This window comes from Lampetra fluviatilis, chromosome 29, assembly GCF_964198595.1.
Source record: "Lampetra fluviatilis chromosome 29, kcLamFluv1.1, whole genome shotgun sequence".
Classification (NCBI taxonomy): Eukaryota; Metazoa; Chordata; class Hyperoartia; order Petromyzontiformes; family Petromyzontidae; genus Lampetra; species Lampetra fluviatilis.
The window spans coordinates 7637883-7660741 of record NC_136303.1 but is presented as its reverse complement, the minus strand read 5'-3'; the positions used below and the strand labels follow the sequence as shown (position 1 = coordinate 7660741).

Below are 22859 nucleotides of genomic sequence, written 5' to 3'. Positions count from 1 at the left end.
ACCATTATGAGTACGATGAACAATCCAGCCACCTTATTCTTGGTTCTTTCGGTAAAGTCACGTAGAAGGGAAATAATAAAATAATATGTATATATTTTTTTCATAATATATTTTGATTATTTTATTACTTTCCTTCTACGTGACTTTACCGAAAGAACCAAGAATATGTATCCCTGCAGTCACGAAAGCTTTAAATCAAAACATCCAGCCACCTCTTACATTTTTTTTTAAAGGCTCGTGTGTATCGAGGTGAACAATGTGTGTAAACATCCGGCCTTCATAACTGAATGCCATGCTATGTTCTGTCTGATTTCAATCAAAAGTGAGGGGTTGAGAGAAATTGGGACACAGACTCTCGTTTGGGAACATCCCTTGTTCCACAATATAACCATTAGAATAATACATCACTGAATCACAGCAGCCACGGAAATCAAAAAACATCCGTCTGTCCCTCAATCGAACAGTCAAGGGGAATTAAGAGCCAGAATCTGCCTGCAATTAATCTGTGCTGCATGAGACTTTTTCCCTGCGCTGGTCTCTCGCGAAATCTACTAATGAGGCGGCTGCATATATCATTAACCCTCCAATGTCCATGTTTTACCCCCCCCTCCACCCCCGAATGCGGCACTCTTGTGGTCGGAGCGAGCCTCTGTCACTCGGCGAGAACAACCCCGGAGGAGCATCCGCCGTCAGTCCAAGTCAAAAGTGCGGATAAACCGGTCCTTGGGGCGCGCAGTGACGCACTCCGTTCTTTAGAATCAGGTGGTCGAGACACACGCCGGGAGGGGGGCCTGCATGTTCTTGAGTCAGGGGAACATTAACTGCGTGGGAGGTGCACCATTGTACTGTGACTCAGAAGCCGAAACAACAAAAACAGCAGCTCTCCACACAAAAGACGTCCCCGTTGTTCAATGCAGATTGTCCTATGACAGCAGAGCCATGAGACAAAATAACACCTCTGGAATTGACACGGTCCCACCGACTATGAAAAATAAGAACAGGTTTTATCCCTTCTGGCAATAACACAGGTCGTGTTAAGATGTTCAAACGTCAAATAGATACCTTTTGCAAGGAATCAAGTCTGCATTAACCACACTTTGTACTTGTGGTGAACGTGCAAGGAAACGCACTCTGATGATATATTTGCATTGTATTTGAAACTGATCCAGTCTCACCAGCTGTATTAGACCAGAGAACGCCATCAGGTGAACAGTACAAAGACACTGCACGTATCAGAGCATTCGTAGCTCGGGGGTTAGCAGCTGTATCACGGGACCTTTTTGGCAGGATCAACATTATGAAAAATAAGATTAGGTTTTACCCTTTCTGGCAATGATACGGGTGTTAAGATCTTACCGAATAATGTTTTTTTTTGTTAAAATTAGACTAGTATTAGCTCAGTAAACTTTTTTACTAAACTTTAGTCATCATCATCATCGTCATCATCGTCATCTTCAGCCATGGTTATTCCACCGATGGATGAAAGCCTCACCCAGCCCCAGGCCGCCTTCAATTCTCACCATCCTGCAATGTTGGAAATCCATCTGGCACCTGCGCATGAACCGATTTCAACGCTCTATCTCCATGGTGGAAGCCTTCATTTGTTTAAATTAATATTTAATATTAATTTAAACAAATGAAGCAATCAAATTAATTTTCTAATCATCTCGCCGTGGGTAGAACGGGGGCGAAACATAATCGAAGACCGTTTGCGTTTTGCAAACCTGCTCTTTGATGTTCGCACTTTTAACGTGGATCAAAGTAGATTAATATGAATTAAACTGCATTCATTACAACATCTGCTTCGGTTAAAACGATCCAATTTACCGTGGCTTATTCGGGATCTCAGACTGCTCAATGCAAAGAAAGCTTCTGGATTTTTAGAGCTGGACAGGGTTAGCTTGCATATTCCCAACAGCTTTGCCGGCTTTCATTTAACCACAGCTCTTTGAATTATAAGCAACATAGTAATGCCAGGCATTAAAGACATTTCTGCATAGGCCTGCACACCCACATCAGCACACTCTATCGCCAATGCCACTGAGTGAGCGCAGTGTGGCGAAGCTAGCTTTTACACTGCCCTCATGCCAAGCGATCAAAACATATATTACCCTTTCCCACTCCGATATCGTACATGTACATCATCGGGTTTTTTTTTTCCACGCGTACCTGGAGAAATCCCACTCCGTGTTCAAGAGGGCGGGGGGGGGGGGGTGACACTCAACACTGCCATCTCCTGACCACAGCTGGAAAGCCCACCTGGTCAGCCCTGGAGGCCACACATCCTTTAATGTGTGTGTGTTTGCATGTTGGCCTTCTTTCGCACCGTAAGTAGCCAACCGTGCTAATCGGAGGTGCGGGGAAAGGGACCAACTAAACGCAAAAAGCAGTTCTAAATAAATTCGTTTTCAATCTAGACTTAAAAGTGCATAGCTCCAGTGGCTTCCTAATAGCGGAAGGAACAGCATTCCAGATGGCCGCAGAAGCGCATCTGAAAAGGGGCGATGCGGTGACCGTCTTTGTTTCATGGTTAGCCAAAAGCCGCTGCTGCGAGGATAACCGGAGTTTGCCTAACGGTTTAAAAACCAATGCATCGATTCATCAAAGGCAATACGAATCTTACACTCGTGGTACGCGCATAAAGTCGTTCGCGAATTGCATTTTCGATTCCTATGCCCTGCATGCAATGGCTTCACGTGCCGCTCCACTACCACATTACATTTGCCACGGGAGAATAAAAGAATTGATTCTGGGATGGAATTGCACGCCGTAAACCACGAGGGGCAGGGCGACTTGTTGATCGTCCGTCACGTGTGCTAAATAAATAAAAACAAAGGCGAGAACAGCGGACAATAAAGAAGATGCAGGAAAGCAAGACGTTGTTGGTGGAATGAGATGAAGGGGGGGGGGGGGGAAGCGACTCTTACCGTCTCAGAGACCGCAAGCGGAATCCAAATCAGCCATTCCTCCCGGGACGAGTCTGCAATGAACGAGCACGCGGCAGAGCTCGCTCACGTGGCGGGGGGTGGGCGGGGGTGGGGGTGGCCGCGACTGCGAGCAATCCGCCGTATTCCCAACGGTCCAGCGACGTTCCAACGGGGTTTCCGGACCGAGGGCGGCCGCGTCTCGGCGCGAACACCTGCAGAGCGCTTTCGTTGTCTTGCCGTGAACTTTATCTTCGCGCCGCGATCCTCTCGGGTTCAACGGGCGCCCAGAGGCAGGGGGTCAGTCGGGGTCTGCCGAATCCAAATCGCGCAGGTGGGGAACCCCAAGATATCTACGTGTTTATAACAATAAATCGCTTTATCTTCATCCAGGTGAGCGCAAGGTCAAGCGGCGACGGCCCTTGTCGTCATCGATTCCTGTGCACAGGCAGAGGTAAAACGGCGACAGTCTGTGACTTACTCAAACGTGGACGCATGCAGGACGTACTCGTGTTAAGAGATCCAGTCGAGTGTATATTCAAGTATAATATCAAGGACAAAGAGCCTGCATGCAACTTGATTTGTGCGCCTGTTTTGCAGGAGTCTGTTGTCAAGTTCACACGTAAAGTTACGTCCTACTTATGTACTCCCTCTTTGTATCTTACCCCGAGTCTACTTTGCAAAAGAGACACGTCATGTTGGCGGTGTTGCATTAAGTTATAGAGAGCCTCATCGACTGACTCACTGACTGATACGGAATGAATAATGAGGAATACACATATAACAATAACAGCAGCCATTCGTACAGCAGTAGACAGGTTAGTAAATTACTATTTAAAATTATTTTATCTTTCCACAAATATATTTATGCATCTGTAAGGAATCTCGCCAATGCGAATCGTCCAGCAGCAGATTGACCATGGCTCACGACGACTAAGGTCGAGGAGTATTTGAGGCTGACCCTCAGCAACAATGGTGCCCCCCCCCCCCCCTTAAACTGTCGTCCCCACAAGTTTGGGACGCTCTGTGACCACGTCGGGAGGAGAGGCAATTTCATCCACGTGATAAACATCACACACGCACCCCCCCTCCCCCCATCCCAACATTAGAATCGCTGTCCTCTTACGCGATGCGCTATGAAGCAGCACGACAAAACCAAGTCATCGCGAACGTAATGCAGCAGCAGCAGCAGCAGCAGCAGCAGCAGCAGCAGCAGCAGCAGCAGCAGCAGCAGCAGCAGCAGCAGCAGCAGCAGCAGCAGCAGCAGCAGCAGCAGCAGCAGCAGCAGCAGCAGCAGCATGCTGCTTCGTCCGTCGCAGAAAAGAGGGGCTTAGCCCCGGACCCGCGGCGGATATATATATGAAACCACACTTGAATTGGGCACCCAGAACTTATATTAGGGCTTTGGCTCCAAAGTGTTTTTTTTCTTTGCAAAACTTCAAGTGGCAAGGAAAGGTACGGACGGAACGATCTGTGCTCGACATGCCATTTATATTGTTAGCGTGCCAAGCACTGCTGTTTGACCGAGCCACTGCCAGCCCTCTCACAGAGAGCCATTGCTCCAAAATGCCCAACCACTGGCCATTTTCACGGCGGTTGCCCTGGCCTCGATCCCACGAAGGAAAAAGTTAATTCCCTCTGTGTGCACTTGAAGCCTGCGCTGCCAGGGGATTCCGTGTTCGAGGGGAGGGGGAAACTGGGCTGTGGGAAACTACCAGAACCCCGCCCTTCGTTCCATCGTGTCAACAAATTAAATTCATATTTGTCACAGCCCGTTCTTCTTGGAGCATGTTTTTTATTTAGCCTAGGGGACCCCCCCCCCCAATGACAGCTGCCCCTGTGCGGTAAAAGATGAAGATGAACGCAGCACCAGAATGAGAGTCGGCATTAATCTGCCAGTTGGGTTGTGATGTTTGCTGATGGTCTTTCAATGAAGCGATTCCATCCTCAACGACAAGTAACATGGGAATGTGCCTTCAGGAGAGCGCTCGCAATGGGTGTGTACTACACCTGCCATGACGTGCAGTTCAGAAACACCGTGGTCATTCACGAAATATACACAAACACAAACTTGGAATTGCATTAGGGACATCCTCGCAACAGCGGTTTTTGGCTAAGCCATCGAACAAAGATGGTTATCGGTATTACGCGCTTTCAGATGCGCAGAATTTGAACGCTCTTCTTTCTGATATTAGGAAGCCACTGGAGCTAAGCACTTGTAAGTCTAGATTGAATACTCATTTCCTTACAACTGCTTTTTGTGTTTAGTTTGTAGTCCTTCCCCGCGCAACTCCAATTGGCGTGGTTGGCTATGTACGACGCGAAAAAATCTCAACGTACACACATCCAGTAATCGTGTCTCACTGCGAGTGGCGGTGGCGTGGCACTTGGCGAGGAACCTTTCAGGGGTCCCTTGGACGTGCACCGAGTGGGAGGGCTCTCGCCGCGCGTGCCCATTGCCAATATTAACTCGACCCTGTAGTCGCCCACTAATACACTTAAGCATTTCATTTATCAAGCGGGAAAGTATTGTATTGTGTAAGAGTTGACCCATGCCCAGCCAATTAGAATAACCCACCATCAATCACGCTTGCACGGTGAGGAGGTGGGGGGGGAGATCAATTTAAGAATTAAACAGAATCTACTCTGAACTGCCCGTAATCAGAGTTATCTGAGATCAATTATAATCCACCTGGAAACCACCATGCCAAAGCACGGTCGCGGTTAACACCACCCCCTCGGTCGCTCGCTACGCGGGCAGCCTTGGGCTCGACGCACACACACACAAACCATCGCGACCCGGCGCGCTTCAAATCCCAGCTGCCGGCGGCTTTCGCCATGGTTACCACATCTACGCCTCTATGTAAGGAACGAAACAGTAAGACTTCTCCACAAATCTGGCTGTCGCCTGATGAAGCTGGTTGTAATTACTGGCGAAACGTCGTGCTCAGATTGTAAATGTTGCGGCTTGGCTCTCCAACACATCGGTGTGCTGTACTAGTATACTACACTATACACTACACTATACACTACACACTAGTGCTGTACTAGTGACGAATTGGCCACGTTCTGTTGACGTGACAACCCTTACTAAACTGGCCGTGTCGGGTGGTGGCGGGTTTGAACGACACATTTATATAATTACGCGATCTAACCCAAAAGACCTCTATTATGGAAATTGTTCGCGAGAGCCTACGTGTTAAACTAATTTTTATTTATTTACCCCGCTAAATGTTTTCCCGCGCGCGTGTAATTGCACCGCTAAGGCCGCACTCTGCGCATTCCAACGGTGGCAGGGGGTGGCGGCTGCGCTGGCAGGCGCACACCACGGTCGGGGCACTTGAACGTATCCGCACTTTACACCTCACACCGTATCCTCATTATCAAGCTGGCGAGCGAGCACCGGGCGGTCAAGCCGTTTAGAGCCGTCCGACTCATTACACCAGGCAGCTGCTCACTTTACGTCGCGTGGACAGGCCCCCGTCGTCGTCGTCGTCATCGTCGTCGTCGCCGCCCGTGACGGATGGGCCAACGTGGGGCCCTGTGTGGGTCCGCGAGCGACGCAGCAACAAACAGATTTACTCGCAGCGTGAAGAGACGCGCGCCGACCTGTGCGCCGTTTGCGCACCGAGCTACGAGAGTAAGCGTTCTTGATCATGCTACGTCAGCCGGCAGTTGAATGATCAACACAGTGGTGATGATTGCTTGTTGATCATGATGATGGACAACGTCCTAGCACTGGCTGCAGCTTAGCTAAATAGAAGAATCGTGGCTCCAGGTCAGGTAGTTGCGCATTGAGCTACAAGAGGAAGCGTTCTTGTACATGCACGTCATGCAGCAGTAGAATGATCAACACACACTGGTGATGATTGCTTATTGATCATGATGATGGACAATGTCCTAGCACTGGCTGCAGCTTAGCTAAATAGAAGAATTGTGGCTTCTGGTCAGGTAGTGGCACATTTAGCTACGAGAGCAAGCGTTCTTGTACATGTTCGACATCCAGCAGTTGACTGATCAACGATGATGGACAATGTCCAGGCCTGGCTGCAGCTTGGCTAAACAGAAGAATTGTGGCTCCTGGTCAGGTAGCTGCGAGTCCAATTGCTGACTTTGCTCAAATCATCATCCATTATTATCATCGTCATCATCATCCCTCTGGGATGGGTAAAATGAACACGACCTGACAAGGTTGTAATAACTGGTGGAAAGTCGATGATGATTGTTCTGTGGATGGTCCTTGTCATAAGAATGTGAAATGACTACCACTGACGCAGCACAACAATGGAGCGATGGAAATGATCTTGTGTGTAGCTAGAAGGCGAACTTGTTACATCACAAGAACAGGAGATGGCGACAGCTTTAGGAGGTCTTCATCCAACAGTGGATTCATCGGGGCTGCTGCTGTTGATGATGTCACAGCTTTAATCATGGAGGTAAAGCATCACCAATGTTTTCTCGTGAACAAGGAGGCTACGAGTTTGCGTGTATAATTAGAATGTACACATTTTTTTTTACAACAAAAATGCTAAAAATGCAACGCTTGTTATACACAGGTGCACATTTGTTTTATTTTTTATATGAAAAAGCTTGCTGGCGGTATGCGACTGAGCATTAAATAAATAAAGGCGCGCACACACGCACGCACGTACATTCGCGCCGATGTAAATGGAAATCCAGCTCTGTACACACACACACACCTGTGATCTCACGACATTCACTCAAGGTGGCACAAAGGGTCTTTGCACGTACTTGCTTGTCCTGAGATGCACTCGTGTGTACAGTCGTATCGAGAGTGCTGGTTACGAAAGACCATGGGTCTGACTCTACTCCAGTGTTCTTCGCTAATTTTCAAAGGGGGGCCCACTTTCGCCGATAAGACATCATCAGTGCGAGGGCCACGACACCGCCTTGCAAGGGGTGGTTGTCACGTGTTGTGTATTGTCGGGGGCCGTACGTCAGGGGCCCGCACTGAAGGCCACCAGGGGCTGCCAGTTGTCCGCTGGCCCTACAATGAAGAACACTGCTCTACTGAATTTCGATTTAAAGCTTTCGTGACTGCAGGGATTCATCTTCTTGGTTCTTTCGGTAAAGTCACGTAGAAGGGAAATAATAAAATAATAAAACATAATAAAATACAATTCTCACGACGTTGCGGCCACAACGCAAGCAGCCGTCCTCAGGTGAAGAACAGGTCTGTCGGAGAGACAGCGTCTGAGTCAAGGTCTTCAAAGTCAAGGTTCTTTGGATGAGAACACATGTCGCTAACCCACCACCACCCGACACAGCCAATTAGCTCCGTCCTGTTAACAATACATGCCCAATAGTTTCTACTTTAGCAGACCGTTGTGTTGGAGAGTAAACCCACAATAACCCACGACTTTCTTCTCTTCCCACTTTGAAAGCGGTCATGTGCTACAGGGAAGGACTATGCCCATGACGTCATCTCAATGCAGATGTTTCCCTTTAGTGGCAGAATTGACGACTGCATTGAGACTTTGTTATCTGTGCTAACGTGCCACTGCCCGTCCACAGTATCACCAAAGACATTGTTTGATTTTGAATATGATGCAGGGCTCGTGTGTGTGCAGGGAAGCCCTGTGCATCACGATTGGTAAAAAGATGTTGGTAATTGTGGGTAATTTTTCTGCAGGCTGGGGAGAAGTTATGATGATCCACATTTTTTCTTGTCTCGTTCCACGTGGGTTCTGCCATGTGTTTGCCTCATCAGTGCCAACAGCGACCCTTCGAACATCGGCATTTAGCATCCTTAATTAAAGACGCGGACTGTTCAACGGCAATGAGATACGCGCTTAAGCGCTCAATGCATATGTAATCCTTTACCCTTATAGTTAAGCAAGTGGATAAGCCTTAAGATCCACACGCTGAGCCATTGTACAGGCGAATGACGGTGGCCCCGGTAACTATTCCCATCTGCCTAGAAATGTCAAGTCACGTTACGGACGCGATACAAATGCAAGTGGGCGTTACCATTGCGGTGGTGGTGCGCTACCCACCAACTTGATGGGTGCAGAAAAAGAGTTCGCATAATGAGGCAAACGCCCCATCAAACTTTGGCATCAGAGCGAAGAGGGGGGGGGGGGGGCGATGTTCACTTCTCTCCCCATTCTCGTCAAGAACCTTGCTCAAACTTTGCCAAACGGAACTCAACACTTTTCACTTTACAGCCAACGTCCAAAGTGTCGGTAATGGCCCGCGAAACGGCCGATCATAAAACTCTACGGAGTAAAAAAGTTGGACCTTTAAAAGCGAGAGAGCTACAACAAAAGGGTCTGGTTGCTTGTCGACACTCCTGCCCCCCAAGGGAGAGGGCGGTGAACTTCGCTGTAAACCTGACAAAACAACAACAGAAGAAAAACTAAACGTCGCACCAAACGTTTCTCACTTTCGGTTCAAGGGAGGTTTTTCTGCACCAAATTCGCTCTTTTAAAACAACGCGTGCCTTCTCACAAATCACGACCAAGGCCGACTCAGCAAGCAGCCTTCTCTGCGAAGTTCTACAACCGTCTGCCTGCAGTTCGTTCTCGACTGCTCGTTAACCGCAGACTCTGTCGTCCGTGCATTGGAGACGGACGAAAAGAAAAGTCTCGATATATATTTAGGCTTTTAACTTCAGCAATCTAATCTTTGGATAAATATATTCGAGTGGAGCTACAAGTAACCTTGGTCGCAAGAGAATCTCCTTGCCCGATTCCTCTTCTGATGAGTATTTTACCATGCTTTTCTTGCTATCTCAATGGAGAAATGCCTTCTTTAGAAATGGGTTTGATAATTCGAAAATATTTTTATATTTGATACATCTCTCCATGGATCTTTAACTGTTCTCCTATTGGTTATTACTTATGACTTATATCCCTTTATTAACCCATGGATGGATGATGATTATGGGGGTTGTTTGACCACACTTCACCAGAAAGGTCAGAGTGGGGGGCTGCTGAAAAGGTTTCTAGGATTGGGTCAGACATCGCTTACCTCTGATGTTAGCCACAGCCAGAAATCAAACAGGAAGCCAGATTCAGTGCAGGATGCACGAACCTACCCGGTGATAACGGTAATCTATATACATATCTATGTATATGTAGTAATTACTCAGGAGGCTTGACGACGGGATCGGAGGCACACTTATTTATTAACACAACTTGTATACAGTTAGCGAGTATACACAGGACCTAAGGGGTAACGTCCCCTTACTCGGCTAACAGGGAGACACAACATCTAAGCCCCGCTAACCTAAGCCCAAGTCCTCCACTAGGGAGCTAGGGGAGGCTACCTGTCCCAGCCCTGGTCAAGCTGGGATCCGACCCCCTGAGTTCCCAGACCTGCTCGTCAGTCTGGGCTCTCGGGGCCACGCCACCGGCTTGCCCTGGTCGGCCCTTATAAGGACAGCGAGCCAGGGGAGCTCCGGGGCCTATTCTAGCTGGTCTTCCGTCTTCGCTGGTTAAAGCTGATACCTCGACCTCGAGCCCTCCGGCTCACCCCCTCTTATAGTCCGCGGCCCCCCCGGGAGGGGCCCGTGGGGGATGCAGGTGCGGACGTCGGTGTGGCCACCTCCTATGTGTACGGCCCTAACCACGCCCCTTGTGTTTGTTTGCCATCCGCTCCCATACACAATTACACCTCTACATCACCCCCCCCTGTACAGCTCGCAGCCGTCCCCGGCTGCAACAAAACCAGAATAAAGGTGCATGCCTCCCCAAAACCGTGTGTGCCTCGCGTAAATTTAACAAGAACGATAACAGTCATAACAACAACAACAACAACAGGAACAGGTAGAAGAAGAAAGAGAAAAAAATAACCCGGCGCACCCTCCCGAATAAATACCCCATTCCGCAAACCCAACATATATACACGCGCTCCGGATGTCCCTCCCCCACTGTCCGCAAGGGCCCCCCAACGGCCGACCTCACAATAGTCTGCGCGTTTTGGCGCGCGTTCTCGCGGCGGGCCCGTCACAAGGGCTCGACCCGGCACGCTCAGTGGTGGTTGGTGACGGTCCGGGTGCAAGAGAGTCTGGCGTCGCTGCCGAGTGACCCCCGACCCCTCCGGGAGGGGTTGGCGGGCGTGGACCCGTCACTCCTGTTGCACCTGGAGATGGAACAGTTGACGTCATGTTAGGCGAGAGCAGCGACGTCGGGGAGTCGGCGGACCCCTCACACGTTTGGCCATGCGTGTGTGTGTGTGAACCACGGGCCGGCGCAATGAACGGTTTCAACCTTGAGGGGTGCACGTACCACCGACGCCTCCCCCATTTGACGCGAACACATTGCGGCCGTAAGACCTGTACGACCTCCACTGGCCCCCGCCACGGCCGTACCAACTTTGACGAGGTTGCCAGTGGCACCTGGGGACAGTGCAACCATGCCCTGTCCCCTGGTTTCCATTTGAACACATGTACCCGCCCCAGCCGAAGCCTCTCGTTCGCCTTCTGGCGGAGTTCAGAATTTTGCACGGCCGCTTCCCGCGCCTCAGACAATTTGCTGATGTTAAATTTAACGTGTTCGGACAAGGTAGACTTCGCCTGAGGCGCCGAGAGCTTCAGCTGGGTCGTCACAGGGGGGTTAGCCTCGCGGCCATACATTAAAAAGAAAGGGGAAAATCCGGTGGCCGCATGGGGAGCCATCCTGTAGGCCTGCAACACACCGGCTATGCGAAGGTCCCAATCTGTCTGGGATTCGGACACCTGTTGGGACAGCATAGACGTGATGGTCCGATGTAGCCGTTCCACCATCCCGTCAGTTTGAGGGTGATACGGGGAGGTCCGAATTTTTTCCGTACCCAAGAGGTCGCACACCTCGCGGAGGAGTTTTCCCGAAAAATTCTTACCCTGGTCAGTAAGCAGCCGTTCCGGAGCACCTTTGTCGAGGACATAGCCCTGGACAAAGGCCTCCGCGATGGCTGCTGCCGACTGGTTGGCCAGGGGCCAGGCCATAGGCCATCTCGTGAAGTATTCGACCCCTGTCAATAAATACCTATTCCCCCTGGGTGTAGCGGGAAATGGGCCGAGTATGTCTAGCGCAACGAGCTCGTTAACCCGGGAAACCTTTATGGACTGCAGCGGAGGGTTGGACCCCCTAGCTGGTGGCTTTCGCTGCGCGCATTGCGTGCACGACCCCAGGAGATCCCCCACGTCCTTTGCCATGCCCGGCCAGAAGAAATCAAGCTGGAGCGTGGCAAAGGTCTTGTGAACCCCCAAGTGCAGAAGCCGCTCATGAACAGCCCATACCACCTTACCCCTCAATGCTGCAGGCACCACGAGCTGCTGGCGGCGGGTTTTTCCGTCCCAGTGCATTAAAAGACCCTGGAACAACCCCCACGAGTCAATGTTCGCCACCCCCTGCCCAACCCCCCCTGCGCGACGGCGCAGAGCGAGGAGGGAGGTGTCCTCCATTTGGAGGCGTCCCCATTCCGCGACCGACAACCCCAGCAACGAATCCCTCCCTTCTTGCTCGATAGGACCCGAAGCCAAAGGCGCATCGGCGGCGGCCACGAGGACCGAATCGGTGGTGACGTTCGGGGGCCTACAACGCCCCGAACCCAGGAGGCAAGCGCACTCCGAAGTGGGTGGCAACCGTGACAGGGCGTCAGCGTTCGTGTGGCGGACGCCCTTACGATATGTGGTGACAAAGTCGTAGTCCTGGAGAATCTCCAACCATCGAGACAACTGGCCCGATGGTTGTTGAACCCGCAGAGCGTACTGTAGGGCCGCATGATCTGTACGGACGGTGAAACGCCGACCGTACAGATATGGGCGGTACTGCTGAATGAAATAAACAATTGCCAATAATTCCCGACGGGTAACGCAGTACCGTTGTTCCGCTGGAGACAGTACCCGACTACCGTAAGCCACCACATGCTCTACGCCCCCAATGAGTTGGGACAGCACGCCCCCGATGCCCGTGTTACTTGCATCTGTATCGAGCAAGAAGGGTTGTGAGAAGTCGGGGTAATTCAACGGCGGAGCCCCCACCAGGGCATTCCGGAGGGCGTGAAAAGCAGCCTCCTCCTCCAGCCCCCAATGAAACCTGACTCCCTTGGACGTCAAGGCATGCAATGGTTTCGCGATCGTAGCGAAGTCAGCCACAAACCGTCGATAGTACGACGCGAACCCAATGAAACTCCTGACCTCTCCCACCGAGGTGGGAGTCGGCCAGGAGCTGACGCATTCTGTTTTGGCGGGATCAGTGGATATCCCCGAGCGCCCAACAATGTGACCCAAATACCGCACCGATTCGCGGAGCAAATGGCACTTCTGCGGTTTAAATTTTAAATTGGCAGCCCGCATTTTGAGAAAAACAGCACGCAGCCTCTGGAGGTGTTCCTCGAAGGATTTGCTAAAGACGATGACATCGTCCAAGTAAATTAAACACGAATCCCATTGCAAGCCTGCCAAGACCAGTTCCATTAACCGCTGAAAAGTTGCCGGCGCAGAATGTAAGCCCATCGGCAAGCGGTTAAATTGGAAGAGACCTTGCGGTGTCCGAAAAGCAGTTTTAGGTTTTGATTCGTCATCCAGAGGAAGCTGCCAGAATCCAGATAGTAAATCGAGGGTGGAAAAGAATCGCGCCCCCGCCAAGGCATCGAGCGACTCATCCATTCGAGGAAGCGGGTACGCATCTGCCACAGAAATTTTGTTCAATCGCCGAAAGTCGACACAAAACCGCAGTGAGCCGTCGTGTTTTTTCACCAAAACGATCGGTGCGCCCCACGGGCTGTTGGAAGGGGAAATGATATCGGCGGCTAGCATGTCATCAACAGCCGATTTGACATGATCCTTTTCGGCGGGACTGAGCCGAAAGGGATTCTGGCGGATTGGCGCGCTGTCACCCGTGTCAATATGGTGTCGCAGCAATTTAGTACAACCAATATCAAATTTGTGTTTACTAAAAACGTCGGCAAATTCTTTCAGGAGAACTCGCAGCTGCGCACGCTGCGTATCGGACAGATCCACAGATCCCGCGCAAAGTGCATCCAGCCATCCGTCATCACAGTCCGAATGCGGTCGCGACGGAGGATCGGTGGTTACCTGACCCACGAGTGGTTCCTCATAGGGCGCCGGCGTTGCGTGTGCAAGCACGGTCCCTTGAGGAACCACGGCCGTTCGCGATCCTACATTAAGGACTGCAATGAAGGGGTCCCCATCCCCTTTCACCATGGTCTGAGCCGCTAGCAAATCGGGTCCATTGACCCCGGCCCGAGATGGTCCCAACAAGACCCCCCGATCCGCAACCCCTTTAGCAAACGGCCGACGCAACCTAAGAGGGACGAGCATCTGAGCCCCCGGGGGTACGCGCACAGTTTTTGTCACGAGCGCCTGCACGGTGGCAAACGCCCGACGCTCCGTGGTGGGGGAAGACAAAAATGTAACACGTCGGCCCGATGGGAGCTCGATGCACCCCTGGTCAATCAAGATACGGATGGGCATTTTGGCCAAGAAATCCGTCCCCAACAGGCACGGAACCGCGAGTGAGGAGGAAACCAAAACAGGCCCGGATAATTTAATGTCTCCAATGCAAATTTTGGCGCGGATTTGCCCAATAATGCCCAGCGAGCCCCCGTTAGCAGCATAGCATGGCACGTCAACAGGGAGCAAGGGACGACTTTGAACGGGAAGGATGTTATAAATCAAATCAGATATAATGGTCGCCGATGCCCCTGTGTCAATTAAAATCCGCACCTCTACCCCATCAATATGACCGACCACAACCGATGATCCCGCCGACGCAGCAACGACACGATGGGCGAGCTCCGACCACTGACCCGGTTGGAGCGCTCGCCGCATTTCAGAACAATCGCGCGCGATGGGCGGCGATTTTCGAACCCTGTTCAGTTGAGCGCGTGCGTGTGTGTCGGATGTGTGCATGGGCCAAACGTGTGAGGTGCCACAACTCGCCGTATTTCTCTGCTGGAGCTTGGGTGGAGACGGCGTGGCGTCCTGACGAGGTGTCGCTCCGCGCTGACGGGGAGCCCGGCATCCTGACGCAACGTGGCCTTGCAGGCCACAGTTGTAGCAACGTGTGAGCGCCCCAGATGGCCTGGGCTGCTCCTGGCGGCTCGGTCCATTCCGAGCCTGCGGTGCCGCCGATCTCCATTCCCCCCGCCGCTCCACCCCGCAGACCTCCTCTGATGGGAGGGCGGTGGCCGCCATGGCATGGCCGGCCACCCCCTTGGCAGCCTTGCGACGCAGGGACCGCAAGCCCCCGTGGATGTGGCGCGCGACCAGCAGGGACGACATCTCTCCGTCGTCTTGAGCCAAGACGGCGATGTCCAGCTCATCGGCGAGTAGCAGCAGCTTTTCAGCCACCATGGCGTCCACTCCCTCCTCGTCCATCCGCGGGAAAGCTGCCTTTGCCAGGGCCAGGAGAGCCGTTCGGAAGGCCAGGGGCGATTCGTTGGCGCCCCGATGCCGATCGTGGAACAGCTGCCTGCAGTCCGAAGGCGGCCCATAGACGGCTGACAGCAGCTGCAGCGCCAGGTGCAGCGTGGCGCGCTTTTCCTTAGGCGCCGAGGTGAGGGTAGCCAGGGCGTCGTCGTCCAGCATCGCCGGCAGCGCGCATAGTGCCTCGGCGTCCGTCCAGTTCGCCATCTCTTGATGAGCGATGAACCGCCTTTTGAAGCCACCCCAATCTCCAGCCGCTCCCACGAACTCCTTGAGAGGCGGCAGTCGCTGTTGTAAGGCGACGTCCGTGGCTGCGGATCTCGCTCCCTCGTTCCCAGCCGACGTTACAGTGTGGGCGGGCTGTGAGCATGGCATCGCCGGTCGCTCCGTTGTTGACGCGCTGGCCGGCGTTGATGATGTCACGGCTCGTGCTTGGCCCTCAGCAGTCACCTGACGCAGGCCGGCCCCGCCCTCTGCTCGCACTGTAGTGATGGCGGGAAATTTAACCGCGAGCCGCGTCGGGGTGGCGGGAAATGCCGGCGTGCGTCGGCTGCTGCCGTCTTCCCGCGCAGCCCCTCCAGCTCCCAGCCGCGTGATCTCCTCCAACACGGCGGCCGCGGCGTAGAGCAGCTCCGCCAGGCGGGAGTGAGCCAGCCGAAGTCCCTCGGCCGACGCATCCCCCCCCTCCTGTCGTAGCGGCGCGGGTGTACTCGGCCCCGGCTGCTCCGATCCGACCTCGGCCATCTCTGGTGGTGATTCGGCCGCGGTGTCCTCCCTCTCCGACTCCCTGGTACGTGTCGTCCCTCGTGTGTCCATCTTTGGACGTTTTACTTCTGACACCAGATGTAGTAATTACTCAGGAGGCTTGACGACGGGATCGGAGGCACACTTATTTATTAACACAACTTGTATACAGTTAGCGAGTATACACAGGACCTAAGGGGTAACGTCCCCTTACTCGGCTAACAGGGAGACACAACATCTAAGCCCCGCTAACCTAAGCCCAAGTCCTCCACTAGGGAGCTAGGGGAGGCTACCTGTCCCAGCCCTGGTCAAGCTGGGATCCGACCCCCTGAGTTCCCAGACCTGCTCGTCAGTCTGGGCTCTCGGGGCCACGCCACCGGCTTGCCCTGGTCGGCCCTTATAAGGACAGCGAGCCAGGGGAGCTCCGGGGCCTATTCTAGCTGGTCTTCCGTCTTCGCTGGTTAAAGCTGATACCTCGACCTCGAGCCCTCCGGCTCACCCCCTCTTATAGTCCGCGGCCCCCCCGGGAGGGGCCCGTGGGGGATGCAGGTGCGGACGTCGGTGTGGCCACCTCCTATGTGTACGGCCCTAACCACGCCCCTTGTGTTTGTTTGCCATCCGCTCCCATACACAATTACACCTCTACATATACACAGAATACAGGCTGATGGAATGCTTAATTCAATATATCTGCAAAGTTGATCCCAAGAGTCACAATATGACATTTTAAATACCGCACACGCCATCATTGAAGGCACCCAGCGTTTCATTATTAAAGCGTGGGCCCCCACCCCGCCCCCCCCCCGTTTTCGGCTCGTCATGGATAGGGTCGGCAATTTTCAGCAATTAAAGTGAAGGCAGGGTTTATTGAAAAAAAAAAATTTCAACTTGAAAATAAATTCCAGTCATGTTCATTCTGCGGACTGATTTGCATACTGAAAAAATGCTCGAAATCCTACATTTTAGATCTCATTAAGGAAATGCCAAACACCTGATTCATTGGCACTTGAAAGCCACACACTGATACTATAAACTGCTGCTTAGCATTGTTAAGCACCATCTGTCATAAGAAAACAAATATTACTTTTTTTCTCTCCAATATATAAGTTAATTAGCATTTAGAATTTTTCATCATCATCAACAGCCGCATTCTATCCACTGATGAATGAAGGCTTCCCCAAGTTATTGCCATCTGTTCCGGTCTCGCAAAGTAGGAATCTGGACAGCTCCTTCATGCGCCACGATCTCTCGGCTCCATCTCCGTGGTCGACGCCCCCTCGTCCATCAGCCATCAACCATTAAACAAAACTATTTAAACTACTTTTTATTTTACCAGGTAAGGCCCACTGAGCTATATCGATACAGCTCTTTTTGAGAAGCGACCTGGCCACAAACGATGGCTCAATGGAGTGGCTTACCACGTGGAAATGCATTGCAGCCAAATACTCTAAAAACATGACGTTCATTCTAAATGTTGGTGGGAATAAGTGGAGGACCCGGACAAAAATCCACACGATCACGGGGAGAGAGACATGCAAACTCCAAAAATACAGGCGTCAGGGTCGGGATCGAACCCACAACCTGCTTCATACCAGGCGAGGTCGTTAACATCTCCCCCACCATGGTACTCCTTCCAGTGATGGATCCTGCCCAAGGCCACTTACGTTTCTGAAGAGTCACAACGATGTTCTCTGATCCATGTCCTCCTCTCTCCGTCTCTCTATGTCATTAATTCTCTGCAAGCAACTCTTCACCCTTCTTTGTGCACTTCTCGGGTTTTGTTGCATTTTCTGTCGGTTTCCACACGTCCGATCAGAAGCAAGTGAAACTCACCGATTGAAAATGTTCCTCTTTACGCAATTGCGGGACGCCGCTTTCGATTATATGAAATACATTTTCTAAAAGCGCTTCAACCTGGTGTTCACACAATGCGTTTTCGCTATGACACGGTTATTCTTTTCGGGAAACTTTTCGCACAATGCGGAACGCGCACCCCTGTTATAACGCGGTTTCTGAGTGGTCAACGACAAACTAATTTCTTGAGCTGCGCGGCCGACCGGTGTGGGAATGCTGGGTACACACGCGGCATGATACGGCACGTAGCGTACCCTCATCTCAGTTCTTTCTCCGGTCATAAAAAATTACATATATATACTTTTGATTCATCCCCTTCGTTCAACTGCGACTCCTGCCCAGCTCTGGCCTTCGACACCACGACATTTGACGAAGCAAAATATTTTTGTTCCGAGGGTAGCTTGTACGAGCCGAGCTTAGGAGCGGACGAACCACAGGGTATTTAAAAGTCAACAGCGCAAAAATCCCACCTCTGTAGGAGTTGCCACTTTTGCAGCCCAGCGGGCGGCTGGCCCGAGGGCACAAAATAAAACGGCGGGGGGTGTGTGCACGCGTGTTCCGCCGGGACGGCGAGGTCTCCGATGGCCCTCGGCCCCCGTCACGGCGTCTCCGCTGTGGCACCCAACTCCTTGGCCTGAATGACGACTACTACCGGCAGCCAGCCCCAACTCCCCTTCCGTGACACCAACACAGCACCCCCCCCGCCCCTCACCCTCCAGCGTCTTTCAGTCACCAGGGATTAATGCCACGAGCCAGGCATATTTATGGGATAATAGAAGATAAACAGCCGGGCAAGAAACCCTCTCTGTTCACCAAGCTCGGACGCTCGCAGAAAAAAGCCACGGGATAAAGCTGCCACCGCCGCTGCTACTGCTGCTGCCACCTTTCCAGGGTGTACAGCGAAGGTGGTTGGCCATGGAAGGCTGGGGTTGGCCAACAGTGGCAGCAGAGTGGCTGATTCTTTTGGCTCGGACAACTCCACTGTGAGCACAATGGAGTATGAGCAAGGCGCCGATTTAGAAGGTCGCTGCAGAATAGGTATGGCTGCGTAAATTCTAACCAGTCTCCATGCGTGTCCAACGCAGCAGCGGTGCGTTCTGGGAGCTTACTCATCATTACCCACAAGTCAGTCCACTCACTTCCCTCCCCTCCCCATCTAAAGCATGGATCTTGATAATCAAAAACAACGTATTTAACTGAGAATTATAAATTCTACAGTATATTATTTTAAATGCGCGCATGTTCAATACGAGTACCACCAGGGGGTTTTACACATGTGAGTCATGTCAACTGCAGTTAAATAGCAGGTTATGCATCTGCAAAGAACACTTTGTATCGCAGAGTCCGTGTCGGAATGTGATCACATAATGAAGACAACTGTGGACGGGAGCCAGTGGCACTGTGGTTCGCGCACTGCGCGATGAACCTCACACTCCGAGTCCGATTCCTGACCACGGTGAGCATTGTTGGCAAGTGCTATGTGAAGTGGTTTTTGGGCAATGCCCTTCACCAACCAGCACTGACCAGCACGGTGAGGTATGGTCAAGCAAATCCCGAGACTGACGCAGTGTGAGGCAGCCTTCATCCAGCAGTGGACGGCTAAAGATTGGAGCTTTAACGAAGGACCTCGTTTTTAATTAAAAAGTATTTGATTTAGAAACGCAAAGACGTTCACACATGAGCGTCTGCACCGTCGGCATGTATTATCTGTGGAAAGTCAACTTGAATCGGTATGAAAAGTGACAGGATGTCTTTTCGGAGATGTTGCTGTTATTCGTGCGACTTTAGAGAGGGCAGATTGGAAGAGGGCAGACATCCCCCGCAGCCAATCCCACGCGGGAGAATCTGAGATCACGTGACTTCCTTGGACCAATCGAGCATGCCATAATGAATGCCTGATTGCTGGAAATATGCTCTGTCTGCAGTGCATCAATAATGCATCTGTTCGCCTTGTAACGTGGATGTTCATAAAAAATTAAATGTTTAATGATTGTGGGCGAATAAATGCAGTAATTAAAATCACAACAATGGTTTTTACAGGACTGTGTTTTGACCACTCAGGATTGGTACAAACAAGGTATTTTCGCATGATAGTCAATGTGGGTTGGTGAAGACGGGAGCATAGATGTGGGATTAAAGAAGTACAGTGCAACAACGGGTGATGCTGCACCGCTCTCCGAGGAGCTGTGCTCTCTCGAGACGGTAAACATTCGGTCGCAAGAAAAACCAAACCTGGTAGGTTTTCCTTTTTATAAACGGTCAAAGTCTGCAGTGTGAATTAAATATGCAGCTCTCACCCGGTACCCCGGCCATATCCAGATGTCGGGATGTACGTTGACCGTCCCCATGTGGTGTCTCCTAACAGCCCTGTTCCCAACCTGCCCCATCACGCTCAACTCTCGCTCGACTACGCGAACGCCGACACGTGACAAAACTTTGAGGGCCGGGGGAGGTGACGGCTCTCGGTGCCGAGCCCTGTGTAATCCGACGTCCCAACGATTCAGCCGGGTTCTCAAGCGCGTAGCGCCGCTGATGATTCGTATGTACGTTGAACTTCTTTCATACCGTACGTAGCCAGCCGTGCTAATCGGAGGTGTGGGGTTGCTCAGCCCCGTCACCAATGACTGCACAATGAAATATTCTGTTGGCCGTGATTTTTTTTGTTACCCACAGCAGCGGCGGCTACGCGGCCGGTTTGGCACTGCTGAGCACTTCAGTTAGAATCTGGGAAAGCCCTCCTCTTACAGAGTAGACGCTCCCATGCCGGTCAACAATGACTCAACCAAAACAAAGGTTATATTGTCTGCCAGTTGTTGCAGAGGTGCACATTGAAGTTCAGGGATTCGAGCCGAACGGCCGCCCTGGTTAATACTGTGGGTGTATTAACCGTAAAAATGCACACGAGCTGCTTTACCGTAGGTGTTAAAGATCACGTGAAGCTATTCTAAAAAAATGTTAGACCACGGTTCGAATTCGCGAAATTTGAAAAATAACCCTCAAAATAACTTACTTGAATGAAGCTAAGGAATTAAATTGCCCCTGCTGTGAATCTACCGCAGACAATGTCCGTGAAGCAAAAGCGTCTTCGTGACAGCCTTGCAACTGTAAGTATGCGGGCGAGTACCAATGTACTCACGATTTTGTTTCTTTCATTTGATAACGCAACTGGAATACACTCGGGGCAAAAAAAGTGATGACTGCCCTGGAGGCAAACCACTTTCAATCAGGGCGTGAGCGAGCGCCGAGTGTTGGTTGAGAGATGCCCCCATTGAAGTGGATCGGGTATCCACTAGGTCGACTCAGCCTTAAAGGAGCACCTTGTGCAGTGTGTAAACATCAGCACTGGGTATAGAAAAGTGGCTGGGAATAGCGCAAGCGATGCCGCCACGTTGCGCACCGAGATTTTCACGAACACTGAAGCCATCCTTTGGCCACGGCTCTAGTTTTCCCCACCCAATGTAATTCTCAGATGACCACGGAGAGACATTTCCTCACCTCACCAAAACTATGAAACTTGTAAAGATGTTGTCATGTAAGGCCCACTGAGCTATGTAGCTCTTTCTCAAAAGTCACCTGGCTATCACAAATGATTGCTCAACCAAGTGGCTCACCGTGTGGAAATTTACAGCAGCCAAATACTCCAAATGCACATTTCTCAATGTGGAGGGAAAAACCGGAGGGTCTGGAGAAAAATCCACGTGACCACGGGGAGAACATGCAAACTTCAAATATACAGGTGTAAGGGTCAGGATCGACCTGCAGACCAAGCAAGGTAGTTTAAATCTCGCCAGCGCGGCTCAAAACAAGACTCCAACAGCACTCCCGGCACGTGATCGCTCGTGAAATAAACGGCTTGGCTAAGAATAATTATATACGTGTGCCTCCCGCACCTGCACCCAAATTGCTGTGACTAAATCACCCGGAATGTGCCCGGATCTCGTCAGAACCCAGAAGCTAAGCAGGTTTTAGGCATGGACAGGGATTGGATGGGCAACCACCATGGATAACAGGTGCTGTAGCCTGCAAGATTACACGGTGGGCAGCAGAGGGCAGTACTATACAACCTATTATTGTACAGTACTTCTATGCTGCCGCAACGATGCTCCCCACCCTTCACCAAACCACACATTTGCTCTGTGTATCGTAACCTACCGGGGCATATATATTTCTCGATTAATTTAAACCGACGTAAAAACGCAGCGCGGTGTGTGGCCATCAGCGCGGCCGAGGCGAGCCCTTTAGTGCTCCGCGCAGAGGATCAATGTTGAATAATACCGGTTATTATATTTACAACGCGGCCGCACGTCAAAGGTATTGAATTGGGGCGACCGTTTTACACGCGTTCTTATTGAATAAGCGTGTGTTGCGAGGGCAGGGTGGACATCGCTGCCAATAAACAACAGGCTCCGAGGCGCGCAGCGCACACCCCGCAGTGATCCGTCTTAACCCACTTTATTTAATCTCCTGGGCTCTGCAGTTTAACTTTTAAGAGGACCCCACGTCGCGTGAGTGTGGCGTTTAAAACGAATCGAGGCCTCGGCGGAAGGCTTTCCACCCCCCCCCCGCTCTGCTGTGGGCAAAACAAAAAAAATGAACTGCGATAAACGGCGATTTCGCCTTGTGCTGCAGTGCGGGTCGCTGTGGCAAGCGCGGCTCTCTGTCGCGCGCGGGCAGGGCAACCCACTGTCGGATGAGGGCCTTCCCCACGTCGCGCGTGTTGCAAGTGGCCACACTTCAGCGTGCACGTCGGGCGTGGGTTGGTGAACGTGGGCGGCATAGGAGTACAGAAGAACCGCGGATGTGTCTGCATCGACCTCCCCTCCGCTGACAACGCAGCTGCGCAGCAACCAATAACACCCGGTTTTTGTTTCCGCGTGTCGCTGGAGTGGTGGTTCAAATCGCAGCGCAAATGCGTCGAAACAAATTTTTGCCTAATTTTA

The 22859-nt window shown here is 51.7% G+C and overlaps 1 protein-coding gene across 7 annotated transcripts in view; it reads right to left on the bottom strand.

Moving 5' to 3' along the window:
* The window catches only part of BCL9L (BCL9 like), a 170943-nt gene that overhangs the window by 74801 nt on the left and 73283 nt on the right, over nucleotides 1-22859 (bottom strand). For 6 of the 7 annotated variants that reach the window (XM_078870094.1, XM_078870093.1, XM_078870092.1 and 3 more), the window contains one exon: nucleotides 2928-3362. The exons of the other annotated variant lie outside the window; for it this stretch is intronic. The gene's annotated coding sequence lies outside the window, so the exon portion shown is untranslated. The remainder of the gene's footprint in view (nucleotides 1-2927; nucleotides 3363-22859) is intronic. 7 annotated transcript variants of the gene reach the window in all.